At 36.0% G+C, this 18,314-nt stretch overlaps 1 long non-coding RNA gene across 3 annotated transcripts in view; it reads right to left on the bottom strand.

Annotated features, from left to right (window-relative positions):
• Positions 1–5,205, bottom strand: part of LOC107970473 (uncharacterized) — a 69,151-nt gene extending 63,946 nt beyond the window's left edge. Inside the window, exons 1-2 of one of the 3 annotated variants that reach the window (XR_010155614.1) lie at positions 5,092–5,205; positions 1,211–1,305 (exon numbers count right to left, since the gene is read on the bottom strand). This is a non-coding gene — a long non-coding RNA (uncharacterized LOC107970473). Of the gene's footprint in view, positions 1–1,206; positions 1,306–3,360; positions 3,449–5,091 lie in introns of those variants that run through there. The other 2 variants (XR_010155613.1, XR_001713060.3) reach the window with 2 other exon arrangements.
• Between the last annotated feature and the right edge of the window lie 13,109 nt (positions 5,206–18,314).

Below are 18,314 nucleotides of genomic sequence, written 5' to 3'. Positions count from 1 at the left end.
CAGAGTCCATACTCAATAGACTTGTGAAAGGGACAAGGGACACCTTGCCCAGAACTTGGGATCAGTGAAATACTCCTGAAGGAAGTGATGTCCCTTGTGAGTTTTGACCAGGTGAGTAGGATTACCCAGATTCAGAGAGGCCAGGGGGAAAAAAGACCATTCCAGGCAGAGGGAATTGCATAAACCCGGTCCAGAGGACAGAAGGAAAGAGCCCATCCAGGAATTCCCTTTGGTTGGAGCATGAATTCACAAAGAAGAAAATGAGATGTGTGTCCCAGGAAGTTAAGACAGGCCAGGTCATGCAGACTCCTCATACAAGGGAGGTGGGTTCCAGGGAGGGAAAGTGGGTTCTGGAAAGGCAGGGATGCAGACTTTGAAGGGGTTTGAGCAAGGAACAAATCTGATCATGTTTGAACTTTAAAAGGTAGTTTTGGCTACCAAGTGGAGAATGGATTGAGGCTCACTTTTGGAAACAGAGCAATGGGGATGGGAGAAGAGGAGTCAGCTGTTGAGGTCCAAGTGAGAGATGAGTGCAGTCTCACCAGGGTGGTGGACGGGGATGAAAAGAAGTGGATGGATTTCAAAAGTGTTCAAGAACTACAGTTGATTGAGTCTGGCAACTGAATAGATGTGAGAGGCAAGTTACAGGGAGGAGTCAAGGACGTCACTGAGAGTTTTGATCTAGACAACTGTGAGAGGATGGTACTATTCACTGCAATAGAAAGTCAGGAAGCAGGTGAGAGTGGGGTGGGACATGATCTTGCGTTTCTATCAACTGAATTAACCATCTGATCTTCATGAGTGACGATAGCCAGTTGGTGCTTGCAGCTTGCAGTTTGCAGCATGCTCTCACGCTGCTTCCTCCAATGTCCTTTCATCTGTGTGAGTGTTCCTGGCAATGCCACGTTTAAAACATTTGGTTGAAAGGGCTGGAGTGAATTTGTTCAGCTCAACCCATACTCTCCCATCCTCATCACTCAAGACACATAGACTCAACTCCCAATAGCCAACATCTGTATTGCTGTGCCTGATGCTTTCCTCTTGCTGGAATTAACATATTCCAGGGGCACCTCCTAACCAATGATGTTTAATGGTTGGTAGTTGTGTTTAAATACCCCGGCTCCCTCACCCCTGAGGCAGGATCACTCTGAAGGGTGTGTTCTCCACCCCCTCCCAGAGATCCTCAGCAGGATTAACTCTACTCACTCACTGGGGAAGCTGGCCTAGAATGCACTCATTATTGACCATCTTCCCTTCCCGGCTCTCTTCTCCACAGTCATGTTGTCTTCACTTCCTGATCAGGGCCTATTTGGGGAATAATTCAAACCAAGACATTAGCCCATGGATGTGAACAATTGTGGGACAGAGTGGGGTTGTCCCACCGTCTCCAGTGGACACAGTGGAGTACATAAAGAAAAAGAGAATCTATTAAACAGGACACAGGAGAAGGTCAACAACTAAGGGTTGGGCTGAGACATTCCTTGAAAGGAATCCAAGAAGGCTCAGTCTAGGAAGTGGGAGAAGGGAGTCTCAGGAGTTGACAGTGAGCAGCATTGTCTGATTCCACCAAGCCATACAGTCATGTGAGATAAGAACCAAACTGCTCCTACCAAGGTAAGCATTGTGGAGGTCACTGATAAACTGGGTGGCAGCAGTGTCAGAAAAGTGATGTGGAAGAATTCAAGCTGTGGTAAGTTGAGGGATCCGAGCAAATATAGATGCTCACCTTGTTTTCTCCTCCTCTCACTACTCATCAACTCCTTCCCCTCTTTGACCCCAGAGAGAATTCCCTTTCCCTCCCAGTTCTTTGTGCCCTCCCACCAGAGGGCCTTTGCATATTTTTGTTCCTCTGCCTGGAATGGCTTCTCGATCCCACTCATCTTCTGAACTCCTTCAAATTCTTTAGAATTTTCCTGATGCCCAAGACATGATTAGCTTCCTTCACTAGTTCTCTAAAGCTATTGCTTTTCTTAAAAGCATTTATCTCAGATTGCACTTTCTTTCTTCTCACTCTTTATCCATCTTGTCCACTCAATTTTAAGCTCTGCTATGCTCACCGTTACATCCCCCAGTGCCTTGCCTGGTGCTCTCTGACATAATAGAAATTCAATAAATATTTATTGAATGAATGAGCCCTCCTCCTGGTTGACATCCCCACTCTTGATAACCCTGGGCCTTGAACTTGAAAACAAGGATCTTCAACAACATGCACCATGCTACTTTTTTATTCTTCTAATTATTAGATTGGTGCAAACATAATTGCAGTTTTTGCCATTAAAAGTAATTGCAAAAACTGCAATCACATTTGCACTAACCCAGTAGAATCATATGCAAAGCCTGTAATGATTCTCTCCCCAGTTGCCCTGCTTTTATGTGCCATTTTATTCTGGTTTCCAGCATGTTCGGTTTCCTGTTGGACAAGGTCTACCTCTCCTCGGCTAGGATTATGAAGCCAGTGGGCTCTTTTAGTAGCTTTGGCTATGGATAGTCAAAACCAATCTACTGCTCAGCTGTCAGAGCCTGAGGAAGCTTTAATTACAGAGAACATGGATATCACGGGAGACATTTCTAAGCTTTTCAAACTGTAGGACCCATCTGGACAATTTCAGAAAGGTTAGCCGTGTGGTGTGTTCCATGTTACATAACCCATGCTTAATACTCCTGCTTGTGTTCCCAGACATTACCAAAAAAATTTCAGGACACTTTTACCCCAAGGTATCTAGAAAACTTATAGAAAGCCTCCTCAAAATGTTCATGTTTATGCCCAGGTTCAACATGTGAATCCTTCCATCACTTTCCTCTTTGAACACTCATGAGGGAATAGGGTCTTGTGCTCTCTGAAGATTCCTTTAGTCTTTGGCCTGCCCCCATGTCAGGTGGTAATCACCACTTTAAAACACTGAGATTAGTGCAGTAAAAAAGATTTATGAATATTAATTCTTTTTATAGCAGGTCATAATGTGAGCTAGAGAACAAACAGAGTATGGTTTCATTCCAACGCCTTACTGCAAAGAAGAATGGGGGTTGCACATTGTGGAAAATATTAGTTGGAGATGCTAGTTTGAAAACTAATTTATTGAGAATGGCTTTGGCCATAACTCGCCAGACACCCTGAATTTGTGGAGAATCTGTTCTAGAGAGTAAGGATCATGAATTTTATAAGCGTTGTATTGTTCACAATCAATAGCATTATCCAAAAAATTTTTAAAATATACTATTACAATGCAAACCCCAAAACACTACAGTGGCTCATATTAAGAAGAAAGATGATTCCTTTTCAAACTTTCTAGAGTTAGAGTTTACAAGGTTGAGTTTTCCCACTGGCTGGTCATTTCCCTACAACCCCATTATAGCCTTCACCTTTGCCTCTCCCTGAAATGATGTTTTCAGAAATCACTGGAGTATTCAATTCAGTAGCCTCTCCTTGCTGTCTTTGCAGTATTCTGACATCATTGACCCTTTCTTCCCTGACATTCTCTCTTCCTTTGACATCAGCAAGAAAAATCCTAGAAGGCTGTGTAACTGCAGTTAAGGGCACAGGCTGGATTCAGCCAGGTTATCGGGGTTCCAATCTCAGCCCTATACTTAACTAGCTGTGGGACTTTGGACAAGTTAATTAACCTCGTTGTCCTCATCTGTAAAGTGGGAGTAAGGGTAGTACTCACCTCTTGGAGTGGCTGTGTGTCCCCTGCCTGTTAACTTGGTCACCTTTGAGAATCAATGTTTAATTTTGATGCCCGAGCTAAGTCATTGGTTTTTCTCTTTAGAGTTTATGTTTTGGAGTCTTGATTAAGAAATCCTTTCCTATTCCAAAGTCATAAAGATATTATTTACACTTTCTTCATTAATTCTATACTTTTAACTTTCACATTTGATTCTTATTGTATATAGAGTTTATTTTTTATTTGAAGGGAAGTAGCAATTAAATTTTAATTTGCCATAGAGTGAGGTTATTTACCAAATAATCAGTTCTTTCTCTCATTGATTCGTGATGCCATTTTTGTAATATGCCAAGTTCCTGGAGGCACCCGGGAGTCCACATGAGTATTCTGATCTGCTACCTTTGTCTTCAGTCCTGCCCCTATTTTATTGCCATACTATGCTAATTACTACTGCTTTTTAATATTTCTTAATACCTGGCAGGAAGAATCTTCGTGCTCTTCTCTTTCAAAATATTATTTAATATCTACAGACCTTTATTTATCCATACATATTTTAGAATCTATTTTTTTTAAAAAAACCTTGAAATTTAATTGGAATTGCATTAATTTTCAACTTAGTTTGAGAAATATTGATAACATTCTAATGTTGAATTACCCCAACCCTGGGCATGATCCTTATGTAGGCCTCCTTTTATGTCCTAGAATAAAATTTAACATTTTTCATAAAGATCCTGTGTAGTCTTTATTAAGTTAGCTAAGAGATAATTCCAGTTTAATTGATAATTCAAGGTAGAATTTTTTTTTCTCTCTTTTTTTGAGACGGAGTCTCACTCTGTTGCCCAGGCTGCAGTGCAGTGGCATGATCTTAGCTAACTGCAACCCCCATCTCCTGGGTTCAAGCTATTGTCCTGCCTCAGCCTCCCAAGTAGCTGGGATTACAGGTGCCACTACCACACCTAGCTAAGTATTTTTGTATTTTTTTTTAGTAGAGGCGAAGTTTCACCATGTTGGTCAGACTGGGCTTGAACTCCTGACTCAGGTGATCTGCCAGCCTCAGCCTCCCAAAGTGCTGGGATTATAGGCGTGAGCCACCGGACCCAGCCACAAGGTAGAAAATTTGACAATTCAAATTATCTTATACTTTTGAATAGAAATTTGCTTTAGTAGGTGCACATTAGTAGTGTTATTGATTTTTATTCTCTTATTGTTTTCCAAATGTTTTTTTTTGTTTTTGTTTTTGTTTTGAGACAGAGTCTCACTGACTTTGTCACCCAGGCTGAAGTGCAGTGGCATGATCTCATCTCACTGCAACGTTAGCCTTCCTGGTTCAGGCAATTCTCCTGCTTCAGCCTCCCTAGTAGCTGGGATTACAGGTGTGTGCCACCACTAACAGCTAATTTTTATATTTTTAGTAGAGACGGGGTCTCACCACATTGGCTGGGCTGGTCCCAAACTTCTGACCTCAAGTGATTCACCCATGTTGACCTCCCAAACTGCTGGGATTACAGGCATGAGCCACCGAGCAGCCCCAGATGTTTTGAATAATGGTTGTTATGGTGATAATTCTTTTCTTTGTCCTGACCTGAAAAAAAATAGTTCTAAAATCTTGTAAAGCGTATTCATTAAAATGATGTTTTCAATGAATTTTGATAGATAAACTTTATCAGATTACGGAAATTCCTTTATAGTCTAGTCTTCTAAAGTTTTTTTTTTCCAGAAATGGATGTTGAACTTATTTTTTGCTTTTTTAATTTTTTAATTTTTAATTTTAACTTGTATGGGTATATAGTAGGTGTATATTTTTATGGGGAACATGAGATGTTTTGATACAGGTATGCAATGTGAAATAATCACATCGTATAAAATGGTTCATCCATCCCCTCAAGTATTTATCCTTTGTGTTACAAATAATCCAATTATACTCTTTTGGCTATTTTTAAATGTATAATTAAATTATTATTGACCATAGTCACTCTGTTGTGCTATCAAATACTAGATCTTATACATTCTTTCTAACTATTAATATTTTTTGTACCCATTAACCATCCTCATCTCTCCATGTTGAAATTTACTGCATGCTTTCTCTATTACTATTGCAACCTTAAACTTTATTAGTCTATTAAAAAGAAGTTATATTGCTGGGTTTTCTTATTTTAAGCCATCCTTGAGTCATGGTCATTTTAATATACTTTCAGAAATAAATAGGATGTATTTTATTGAAGATTTAAAAAATTAAGTTTAGAAGCTGACTTGTACTATTATTTTTGTCATGTACTTGTTTCGTGTGACTTGGCTGTTAGAATTATACTAGCCTCAGCCAGGCGCGGTGGCTCACCCCTGTAATCCTAGCACCTTGAGAAGCCAAGGCAGGTGGATTGTCTGAGCTCAAGAGTTTGAGAACAGTCTGGGCAACACGGTAAAACCCCATCTCTACTAAAATACAAAAAATTAGCCGGGCGTGACGGTGTGCATGTGTAATCAATCTCAGCTACTCGGGAGGCTGAGGCAGGAGAATTGCTAGAAGCTGGGAGGCAGAGGTGTCAGTGAGCTGAGACTGTCCCACTGCACTCCAGCCTGGGCAACAGAGTGAGACTCTATCTCAAAAAAAAAAAAAAAAAGAATTATACTAGCCTCACAAAATAATCTGTCCATACTTCGTCATTTTTGACTTTTTGGGACAACATGTATAACAACTGCATATTCCTTACCTCATCTCTAAAACCCTCTATGCGTGTCATTTTGGAGTAGGAGCGAATTGATTTTCACTTTAATTTCTTTAAATAATACAAGTTTATGTACATTTTAACATTTTTTATAAACATTGTTTTTTCTAGGTTTGCAAATATATTAGAATATGACTGATATTATTTAACTTGTCCCTATATTTATTCCGTATTCTTTATTTCATCTCCCTTTTTCCCTGTTATTTGAAAAAAACTGTTACCAGAAAGGGTTATTTAGTAGTCATCTAAAAAGTCTGACTTTTGTGTGTTAAGATCTGTATTTGTTTATTGTTATACTCATCTCCATTTTATCGATTTATGCCTCTTCATATTGCCATATTTCTTATTTGGGGAGGCTTGCTCTATTTTCCTTTTTCTACCATCTTTAAATAACCACTTAGCTTATTAATTTTCAATCTTTATTTTGAGAATATATTCAAAGCTATAAACTGTCCTCTGAGAACTGTGTTAGCTACATCCCACAAATGCTGACATAAATGGCTTTCATTGTCATTAAGCAAGAAGTCTGCTGCAATTCCTCCTTTTGTTTTCTATTTTACCCATTGTCTACCTGGTAGTAGATTTTGTTTTGTTTTGCTTTTTCTTAGATTTCAGACACACTAATCTTTTTTTCAGTCAACTCTATTAATTTTAAATTGTATTACATTGAAGTTAGAGAATATTGTCTAGAATTCAGACAATAGGAATATATTGAGACTTTCTTTGGTCTGTAGCATATGATCTGTTTCTGTGACTGATAAATTTATTCTAGAACAAAAATGTATATTCTGTGTTTGGGTGCAAAGTTCTATATAAATTTGTGTGTATAATTTGGTAATTATTTTATTGTCATCTTCTCCATTTCAGTTTATGTTGATTGGATATAGTATGTCAGTTTCTGAGAGCAATGATTTAAAATCTCCAATAACTTTTTACTTCTCTCTCTTGTTTCTGTCATCCATTGCTTTGTGCATTTTGCTCTCAAAATTGTGAATGCTTGTAGATTATTTTTTAAATTTAAATGCAGCATCTCTCTTCATTCCCTGTGATTTTTAAAATCTTACATATCTGAAATGCTCTTTTGATTCATATTTGTGTGGCATATCTTCTTCTATCCTTTATTTTTCTCAATTCTCTGTCCTTTTATTTGAAGTGTATCTTTTTCCAACATTATATAGCTGGGTGATGTTTTGATTTTTGTTTTAATTTAATTTGAGAATCCCTGTCTTCTGTTAAGCATGTTCATTTTATTCATATTATTTATAATATTGAATTAATTGAGGCACATTTCTGCCATTTAACATTATGATTCTTGAATGTATCATTTAAAAATTTTATTTTAAAGATCATTTCTTATTTTTCATTAGCAGTTTATTTTTAAAGTTACTAATTCTATTTCTGTTTTCCCCCTAGTAAGCCTCAAACTTTTTAGGACTCATACTTTTATTTATTTTTTCTTACAATGCTTCAAGCTGATAAATATTTATATCTTCTCCTTTACAAATGACTAATATCCCCTTACCTACTTTAGTCTCCCTCAATTCCTATTTTTATATCACCCCTGTAGGAAATTTCAACTTTAGAATTTTGTTAATTTTGAATTTATAAGGCACAATATATCCCTTTAGACTCATTCAAGTATATAAGAGAAAAGATCTTCTCTTTAATGTTCCTTTACAGTTTATTCACTTATTATATCTGCTTAATAAAATTTGCTATGAGGATAAAGTGAGAAAATTCATATAAATTGTTTAGAGCAACTCCTGAATTCCAGCAAGTTTTCTTATGATTGCTTTCTGGTCTCAAGAAATTTGTATAATATTTAAAAACATAAAACGATATAATTCAAAGGTCTCTTGGACAACAAATAATAGAGAAGTTTCTAACCTAATGATTCACTGTGAATCCTGCAGAATTTTATGTAACACTATGTGTACATGTTATATATTTGGACAGGCATGCAACATTTTTCTGAAGAACATGGCTTTAATCATACACTCAATGGATTTAATAACCCAAAACAGATTCTAGTTTAATCCATCCACCTCATTTTAAAGATTTTAAACCGAAAGCAAAAATTAAAAAAAAAAGAGAGAGATATTTATTTAGGATGTCACAGGAAGTTGTTGGCAGAGCTCAGAGGTACACAGTGCTAGACTTTTAGGTCCAGAAGAGCAGTGACTATCTGGCCATCTCAAAGTTGAATCTCAAGAACCTACCATACAGCTGAGCACAAAATAGACCATCAGTACATACTGGTTTGAGGAAGAAATATTCAAATGAAAGACTAGCACCAGAATCAGGATGTAGCTGAACTACTTAAATCCCAGGATGCAATTTATATCTCAGCACTAAAAACTGCCCTTTTAAATTCAGCCATCAGAACTCAGAAAAAAAGATTATAAAATAAAAAGTAAGTCCTTCATTGCATGTTAAAATTAGAGAAATTAGAGACATAGCATTTAAGTTTACAAAATCATCTTACAGCTAAGTTTTTATTCAACTTGGTTTTGTTTTCCAATTTAGTTTCACCATCTGCATTTAAGTGACCCTTCCATTTGGCAAAGCAGATATTTATTTTAGAACAAATGAGGAGACTTTCACTTCCAGGAAAAAAGAATAGACATACTTTTCATTATTTCCCCAATTAAGTCAAATAAAAACTGAATGTAAAATAAACATAAGGTGAAGATAAGAAGACAAACCAGCTGGAGACCTTGGGTCTCAAAAGGCAGTGAGTTCCCTGGGTTTTCTCTTTGTCTCATTTAGCCTGGACTTGTAGCTGAAGAAACCAGCAGCATGGAAACATCAATAATCAATAGACACAGCCCAAAAAAAATTAAAAAATTCTAAACAAAAGCCCCATTTTCTAACCAAGATATCTCAAAAGGGACAGCCAGCCTACCAAGACAGAATACTTTAAGACAATAACTGTTCTACTCTAGCCAAACATCACAGTAAAAACAGAGACCCCCAACTCCACTCTTGCTAGGAAAGACTGAGTGGGGACTCTAGATGTTTACCAGGAAGTAACAAGACACCTCAACACCCTTGCAGAAGTGAAGTCAGAGAAGACTGAGTAGGAAGCCAGAACTCCTGCCAGTGACACCTTCCTTCTTCCCTGCCATGATGTCAAAGAAAACCTTGTAATGAAGCACCTCTACTCCTTTCCACTAGAGTGGTATCAGAGAAGGCCTAGGGGAGAATCAGGACATTCACCATCACTCAGCAGCAAAGAGGTCACTCTCCCACAATGTCAGTGGAGGGCACATGGGGAGCAGTAGTGAAGCACTCCTGTTCCTCCTACCAGGGTGGTATCAGCAGAGGCCTGGCGAGGAGCCAGGAGCAGTCATAAGGGGACTTTACTTCCTCAGGTGACAACAGAGGCTAAGTGGGAAATCTTGATGCCTACCCAACCTTGCACTAAGAAGACAGTCCCTTTCTACCTCTGCTGAAGTGGCATCACACACACACACACACACACACACACACAGCTAAAACAGAAGGTTTAAATAAAGTTCAGAATCATAATACCAAAAATGACCTTGTTTCAATAAAATATTATTCAGCATACTAAGAACTGAGAAAATCTCAACTGTAATGAAGAAAGACAATCAATAGATAGAGATATGAATATGACAGAGATATTAGAATTATCTGACAAGGATTTTAAAGCAGTCATAATAAAAATGCTTCAAAGAGCAATTACAAATGTTGATAAACAATTTTTTTAATGTAAAATGAAAAGTCACAGTGAAGAAATAGAAAAGTCTCAGAAAAGAAATACAAAGAAGAACCAAATGGAACTTCTGGAACTGGAAAATACAATACCTGAAATTTTCAAATAACAAAAATTTCAACAGATGGGCTTAATAGCAAAATAGCGGGCACAGAGGAAAGAATCAGCAAACTTAAGAGTAGAACAATGTAAGTTACTTAATCTGGACAATGGAGAAAAAATAAGCTTAAAACAAATGAACTTCAGGAACCTGTGAGACTATAACAAAAGATCTGTTTGTGTCATCAGAGTCCCAGAAGGACAAGACAATAAAACAAGACTTAAAAATAGTCCCCAAAATTATGATTGATAACTTTCTAATTTGGCATAAGACATATGCCTACAGTTTCAAAAATTAAGAGAATCTCACAGAGAATAAACCCAAAGAAATCCAAGACACATCAAACTTCTGAAAACTAAGATAAAAAAAATTGTAGAAGCTGCAAGAAAGAAACACCATCTTACCTACAGAGTAAAAACCATTTAAATGACTGTAAATTCTCATCAGAATCCATGGAGGATGTAAAGATGTGGCACCAAATATTCCAAGTGCTGGAGGAAAAAAAAATACCAATATAGATTTATATATCCAGCAAAAATACTCTTCCAGGAATGGATAGGACATCATGTCATTTTCATAGGAAGGCAGCATTAAGAGAATTTTGTCACCAAAAAGACCTACCCTGAAATAATAAGTAGAGGAAATTCTCTTAACAGAAAGGAAATGATAAGAGAGGTTTCCAAACATGAAGAAAAAAGAAAGAACAACTGCAAGAGTAAAAATATGGGTAAATTTTCCTTCTCCTCTTGGATTTGTGAATTATGCTTGACAGAAAAGCAAAAATTCTAACACTATTCAATGCAGTTCTAAATGTTTGTATGGGAAATATTTAAGACAATTATTTTATATTAAGACAATTTTATTATAAATGTGGAGGTAAAGGGGGTAGGGTTTCCATATTCCACTAGAACTGTTACAATGATTGTAATAAGTTATGTATATGTAATGTAAAACTTCAGGAAACCACTCAAAAGCTATACAAAAATTTACTTTTAAAACAAAGATAAATCATCATGTTATTTTTAAAATGTCAACTAATCCACAGGAAGGCATTTTAAAAAAAGAGAAATGAAAAACAGAACAAACAAAACAAAAAATGGCAGACTTAAACTCTAACATATCAATAATTACATTAAACGTGAGTGGCCTGCAAAACAGGAACTGAAAGACAGAAATTGGCAGGGTGGATTAAAAATGATAACACATCTGAATGATTAAAGAACAAGACCCAAGTATATGCTGCCAAAAAGAGACTCACCTCACCTGAAGGACACACATAGACTGAAACTAAAGGGATGGAAAAAGATACCTCATGCAAACGGAAACCAAAAGAGAATAGCAGTAATTATATTTATATCAGATAAAATAGACTTTAAGTCAAAAACTGTAGAAAGAGACAAAGAAGGTATTTATATAATAATCATAAATGGGTCGATTCAGCAAAAGTATACAACAATTGTAAATATATATGCACCCAACACTGAAGCATCAAATATATAAAACAAATAGTAATAGATCTAAAGGGAGAGATAGATTGCAATACAATATTAGTAGGGGACTTTAGCACCCACACTTTCAGCAATCAACAGATCATCCAGACAGAAAACCAACAAAGAAGCATCAGAGTTAAATTACATTCTAGACCAAATGGACCTAACCAACATTTACTGAACATTTAATCCAACAGCTGCAGAATACACATTCTACTAATTAGCACATGGAACATTCTCCAGAATAGAACATATGTTAGGCCACAGAGCAAGTCTCAACAAATTTTTAAAAATCAGTTGAATCAAGTATCCTTTCTGACCAGGGTAGAATAAACTAAAAATATGTAACAAAAGGAATTTTGGAAACTGTATGAACACATGGAAATTTAACAGCATGTTCCTGAACAACCAATGGGCAATAAATTAGGAAGGAAAGTTAAATAATTTATTGAAACAAATAAAAATGAAAACACAGCATACCAAGACCTATGGGATATAGCAAAAGCAATACTAAGAGGGAAGTCATAGCAATGAATGCCTACATCAAAAAAGCATTGAAAATAAGCAACCTAACAATGCAACTCAAGAAATGAAAAAAGTAAGAACAAACCAAACTCAAAATAAATAGAAGGAGAAAATATAATAAAGATTAGAGTAGAACTAAACAAAATAGAGGCTAAAAAAAACCCCAAAGGATCAGTGAAATGAAAGTTGGTTTTCTTAAATGATAAGCAAGATTGACAAACCTTTAGGTAGGCTAAGATAAAAAAGTGGACCTAAATAAATAAGATCAGAGACTATAAAGGAGACTTTACAATCAATACCACAGAAATACAAATGATTGTTAGAGACTATTATGAACAACTATATGCAAAAAATTGGAAAACATAGAAGAAAAGGACAAATTCCTGTATGCATACAATGTGAACAGACTAATAACAAGTTATGAGATTGAATCAGTAATAAAAAGACTCCCAACAAAGAAAAGTTCAGGACTGGATAGTTCACTGCTGAATTCCACCAAACTTTTAGAATTAATATTAATTCTTCTCAAACTTTTCCAAAAAATGAAGGGAAGGGAATTCTTCTAAGCACACTCTATGAGGCCAGCATTACCCTGATCTCAAAACCAGAAAAGGACAAACAAAGGTAGCTACAGGCCAATATCACTGATGAACATAGACACAAATGTTCTAAAAAAAATACTAGCAAATCAAATCCAACAGCACATCAAAAAGATTATACACCATGATCAAGTAGGATTTATTCCAGAGATGGAAGGATGGTTTAACATACATAAGTCAATAAATGTGATAGATCATATCAACAGAATGAAGGACAATAATCATATGATCTTCTCAATAGACCCAGGAAAAACATTTAATAAAATTCAACATCTTGATAAAAACTGAACAAATTAAGCATAGAACAAATGTACCTCAAAACAATAAAAGTCACAAATGGCAAACTCACAGCTAACATCATACTGAAAGAAGAAATGTTGAAAGCCTTTCCTCTAAGATCTGGAAGAAGACCAGAATGCCCACTTTTGCCACTTCTGTTTAATATAGTACTGAAACTCCCACTCAGAGCAATTAGGCAAGAGAAATAAATTAAGGGCATTCAAATTGAAAATGAGGAAGTCAACTTGTCCCTGTTTGCAGACAACATAATCTTATGTTTAGAAAAACCTAAAGACTCCACCAAAATCTGTTTGACCCAATAAACAAATTCAGTAAAGCTGCAGAATAGAAAATCAACACACACAAGTCAGTAGCATTTCTATACACCAATTGCAAACCATCTGAAAAAAAAATCAAGAAAGCAATCCCATTTACAACAGGTGCAAAAAAATTACCTAAGTATAAATTTAACCAAAGAGGTGAAAGATCTGTTTAGTGAAAACTATAAGTCACTGATGAAAGAAATTGAAGAGGACGCCAGAAATTGAAAGCCATCCTATGGTCATGGATTGGAAGAATTAATATTGTTAAAATGTCCATACTACCCAAAGAAAACTACGTATTTAATGCAATCCCTGTCAAAATAACAATAATATTCTTCACAGAAATAGAAAAAACAATCCTAAAATTTATATGAAATCAGAAGAGACCCCAAATAGACAAAGGAATTTGAGCAAAAAGAGCAAAGCTGTAGGCACCACACACAAAATATACTACAAAGCTATAGTAACCAAAACAGCATGGTACTGGTATAAAAACAGATACATAGCCCAACTGAACAGAATAGAGAACCCAGAAATAAATTTACATATTTACAGGAAAATGATTTTTGAAAAAGGCACCAAGAACATACAATGGAGAAAGGATAGTTTCTTCAATAAGTGGGGCTGGGGAAACTGGATATTCATAAACAGAAGAATGAAACTAGATCCCTATTTCTCACCATTACAAAAATCAACTTGATGTGATTAAAGACTTAAATGTAGGACCCCAAACTATGAAACTATAAGAAGAAAATATAAGGAAAATGCTTCAGGACATTGGTCTAGGCCAAGACTTTCTAGATGAGATCTCAAAAGCACAGGCATCAAAAGCAAAAATAGACAAATGGGGTTATGTGAAACTAAAATGCTTCTTCATGGCAAAGGAAACAACAAAGTGAAGAGACAACCTACAGGATGGGAGAAAATATTTACAAACTATCCATCCAACAAGGGATTAATATCCAGAATGTATAAGGAACTCAAATAACTCAACAACAAAAAGATAAATAATCCAATTTTAAAACAGACAAATGATATGAATAGATATTTCTCAAAGAAGACATACAAATGACAACAAATATATGAAAAAATGCCCAACATCACTAACTATCATGGAAATGTGAATCAACACCACAATGAGATATCATAGCATCCCAGTTAAAATGACTATTATGAAAACATAAAAGTTTACACGTGCTGGTGATGAAGAGAAAGCAGAAGTCTTATACACCACTAATGGGAATGTAAACTAGTACAACCACTATGGAAAACAGTATGGAAGTTACTCAAGCAACTAAAAATATAAATACCATATCATCCAGCAATTCTACCACTGGGCATATACCCAAACGAAAGGATATCAGTATATCAAAAACATATCTGGCCCTCCATGTTTACTGCAGCACTATTTATAATAATCAAGATATGGAATCAACCTAGTTGCCCATCAATAAAACAACAAACAAATAAAATGTGGTATGTATACACAATGGAATATTATCCAACCATAAAAAAGAATGAAATCTTGTCATTTGTGGTAACATGGATGAGCCTGAAGGACATTATGTTAAGTGAAATAAACTAGGCACAGAAAGACAAATACCACGTGTTCTAACATATGTGGGAGCCAAAAGGGGTTGATCTCATAGAAGTATAGAGTGAAAGAGTAGTTATAAGAAGCTGGAAAGTGTAGGGGGATAAGTAGGTGTAGGGAGGGCTTGATTAATGGGTTCAAAATAGCAGTTAGATAGGAGGAAAAGTTCTAGTGTTCTGTAGCACAGCAGGGTGACTACAGTTAATAATAATTTATAATTCAGAATAGCTAGAAGAGAATTTTTAATGTTTTCACACAAAGAAATATTATTTGAGGCTGAGTGCAGTGACCCACACCTGTAATCCCAGCACTTTGGGAGGCCGAGGCAGGCAGATCACCTGAGGTCAGGAGTTCGAGACCAGCCTGACCAACATGGAGAAACCCTATCTCTACCAAAAATACAAAATTAGCCAGGCCTGGTGGTTCATGCCTGTAATCTCAGCTACTCGGGAGGCTGAGGCAGGAGAATGGCTTGGACCCAGGAGGCGGAGGTTACTGTGAGCCTAGATCACACCATTGCACTCCAGCCTGGGCAACAAGAGTGAAACTCCACCTCAAAAAAAAAAAATAGTATTTGAGATAATGAATATGTCAATTATCCTAGTTGTATTATTACACATTATCTGTATGTATCAAAATATCACATACTCCACAAATATATATATTATTAAGTATCATCTTAAAATTTAAAATGAAAAATTATGACCCAATTATATGCTCTCTAGAAAAAACTTCAAACATAGCAATCTAAGTAGGTTGAAATTAAAAGGATGGAAAAAGATATTATGAAAACATTTATCAAAAGAAGCAGAAGTAGCTTCTTCAATTCTATTAATATCTGATAGAATACTTATCAGATATTAATATCTGATAAAGTAGCCTTCAGGGCAAAGAAAATTACCAGAGACAAAGAAGAATGTTACATAATAATAAAAGAGTCAGCCCACAAAGAAGACATAGCAATTCTAATTGTGCATCCACCAAACAACGTAGCTGCAATACGTGAGCAAGAAACTGATAGAGATGAAAGAAGAAACAGACAAATCTACGATTATAGCTGGCAACTTCAACACTTCCTCTGTCAGCATTTAATAGAACACTAGACCAAAAATCAGCAGAGATATAGAAGAATTCAGCAACAATCAGTTAACAAGATCTAATTGACATGTGTAGAACACCCATTAACAGTAGAATACACATTCTTTTTAAGCACCTATGGAATATATACCAAGATACATCACACTGTGGAAGATAAAACAAGCTTTAACAATTTTAAGATAACTGAAACAATACATAGTTTATTTTCTGGCCACAATGGAATAAAACTAAAAATCAATAACAGAAGGATAACAGGAAAATCTCCAAACACTTGGAGACTAACCAACTTGCTTCAAATAATTTATGGGTCAAAGAGGAAGTCTCAAGGGAATTTTTTTAAAACACTAAATAAAAATGAAAACACAGCACATCAAAATTTGTATACCACAGCTAAAACAGTGCAGAGAAGAAAATTCATAGAACTAAATACTTAATTTAGAAAACAAGAAAACTGTAAACAATTTAAACTCCCAAATGTAAAAAATGAAGAGCAAAACAACCCAGAGCAAATAGAAACAGAGAAATAATATAGATAACAGCAGAAATCAATGAACTAAAAAACACTGATGAAATAAACCAAAAAAATTTCAAATAAAAGAGGAGAGAGATCAAGCTCATGAATTGAAAAACTAAATAGTAAAAATGTCAATACTCTCCAAAGTTATATGCATGTTTAATTCATATTTAATGAATTTAAATATGTTTAATGTTTTTTTAAATTTTATTATTATTATACTTTAAGTTTTAGGGTACATGTGCACAACGTGCAGGTTTGTTACGTATGTATACATGTGCCATGCTGGTGTGCTGCACCCATTAGCTCGTCATTTAGCATTAGGTATATCTCCTAATGCTATCCCTCCCCCCTCCCCCCACCCCACAACTGTCCCCGGTGTGTGATGTTCCCCGTCCTGTGTCCATGTGTTCTCATTGTTCAATTCCCACCTATGAGTGAGAACATGTGGTGTTTGGTTTTTTGTCCTTGCAATAGTTTGCTGAGAATGATGGTTTCCAGCTTCATCCATGTCCCTACAAAGGACATGAACTCATCATTTTTTATGGCTGCATAGTATTCCATGGTGTATATGTGCCACATTTTCTTAATTCAGTCTATCATTGTTGGACATTTGGCTTGGTTCCAAGTCTTTGCTATTGTGAATAGTGCCACAATAAACATTCGTGTACATGTGTCTTTATAGCAGCATGATTTATAATCCTTTGGGTATATACCTAGTAATGGGATGGCTGGGTCAAATGGTATTTCTAGTTCTAGATCCCTGAGGAATCGCCACACTGACTTCCACAATGGTTGAACTAGTTTACAGTCCCACCAACAGTGTAAAAATGTTCCTATTTCTCCACATCCTCTCCAGGACCTGTTGTTTCCTGACTTTTTAATGATTGCCATTCTAACTGGTGTGAGATGGTATCTCATTGGGGTTTTGATTTGCATTTCTCTAATGGCCAGTGATGATGAGCATTTTTTCATGTGTCTTTTGGCTGCATAAATGTCTTCTTCTGAGAAGTGTCTGTTCATATCCTTCGCCCACTTTTTGATGAAGTTGTTTGTTTTTTTCTTGTAAATTTGTTTGAGTTCATTGTAGATTCTGGATATTAGCCCTTTGTCAGATGAGTAGGTTGCAAAAATTTTCTCCCATTCTGTAGGCTGCCTGTTCACTCTGATGGTAGTTTCTTTTGCTGTGCAGAAGCTCTTTAGTTTAATTACATCCCATTTGTCAATTTTGGCTTTTGTTGCCATGGCTTTTGGTGTTCTAGACATGAAGTCCTTGCCCATGCCTATGTCCTGAATGTATTGCCTAGGTTTTCTTCTAGGGTTTTTATGGTTTTAGGTCTAACATTTAAGTCTTTAATCCATCTTGAATTAATTTTGGTATAAGGTGTAAGGAAGGGATCCAGTTTCAGCTTTCTACATATGGCTAGCCAGTTTTCCCAGCACCATTTATTAAATAGGGAATCCTTTCCCCATTGCTTGTTTTTCTCAGGTTTGTCAAAGATCAGATAGTTGTAGATATGCAGCATTATTTCTGAGGGCTCTGTTCTGTTCCATTGGTCTATATCTCTGTTTTGGTACCAGTACCACACTGTTTTGGTTACTGTAGCCTTGTAGTATAGTTTGAAGTCAGGTAGTGTGATGCCTCCAGCTTTGTTCTTTTGGCTTAGG

Source organism: Pan troglodytes, chromosome 2, assembly GCF_028858775.2.
Source record: "Pan troglodytes isolate AG18354 chromosome 2, NHGRI_mPanTro3-v2.0_pri, whole genome shotgun sequence".
In the NCBI taxonomy this organism is placed as follows: domain Eukaryota; kingdom Metazoa; phylum Chordata; class Mammalia; order Primates; family Hominidae; genus Pan; species Pan troglodytes.
The sequence above is the reverse complement of the archived record's forward strand: the minus strand, read 5'-3'. Positions and strand labels throughout refer to the sequence as shown.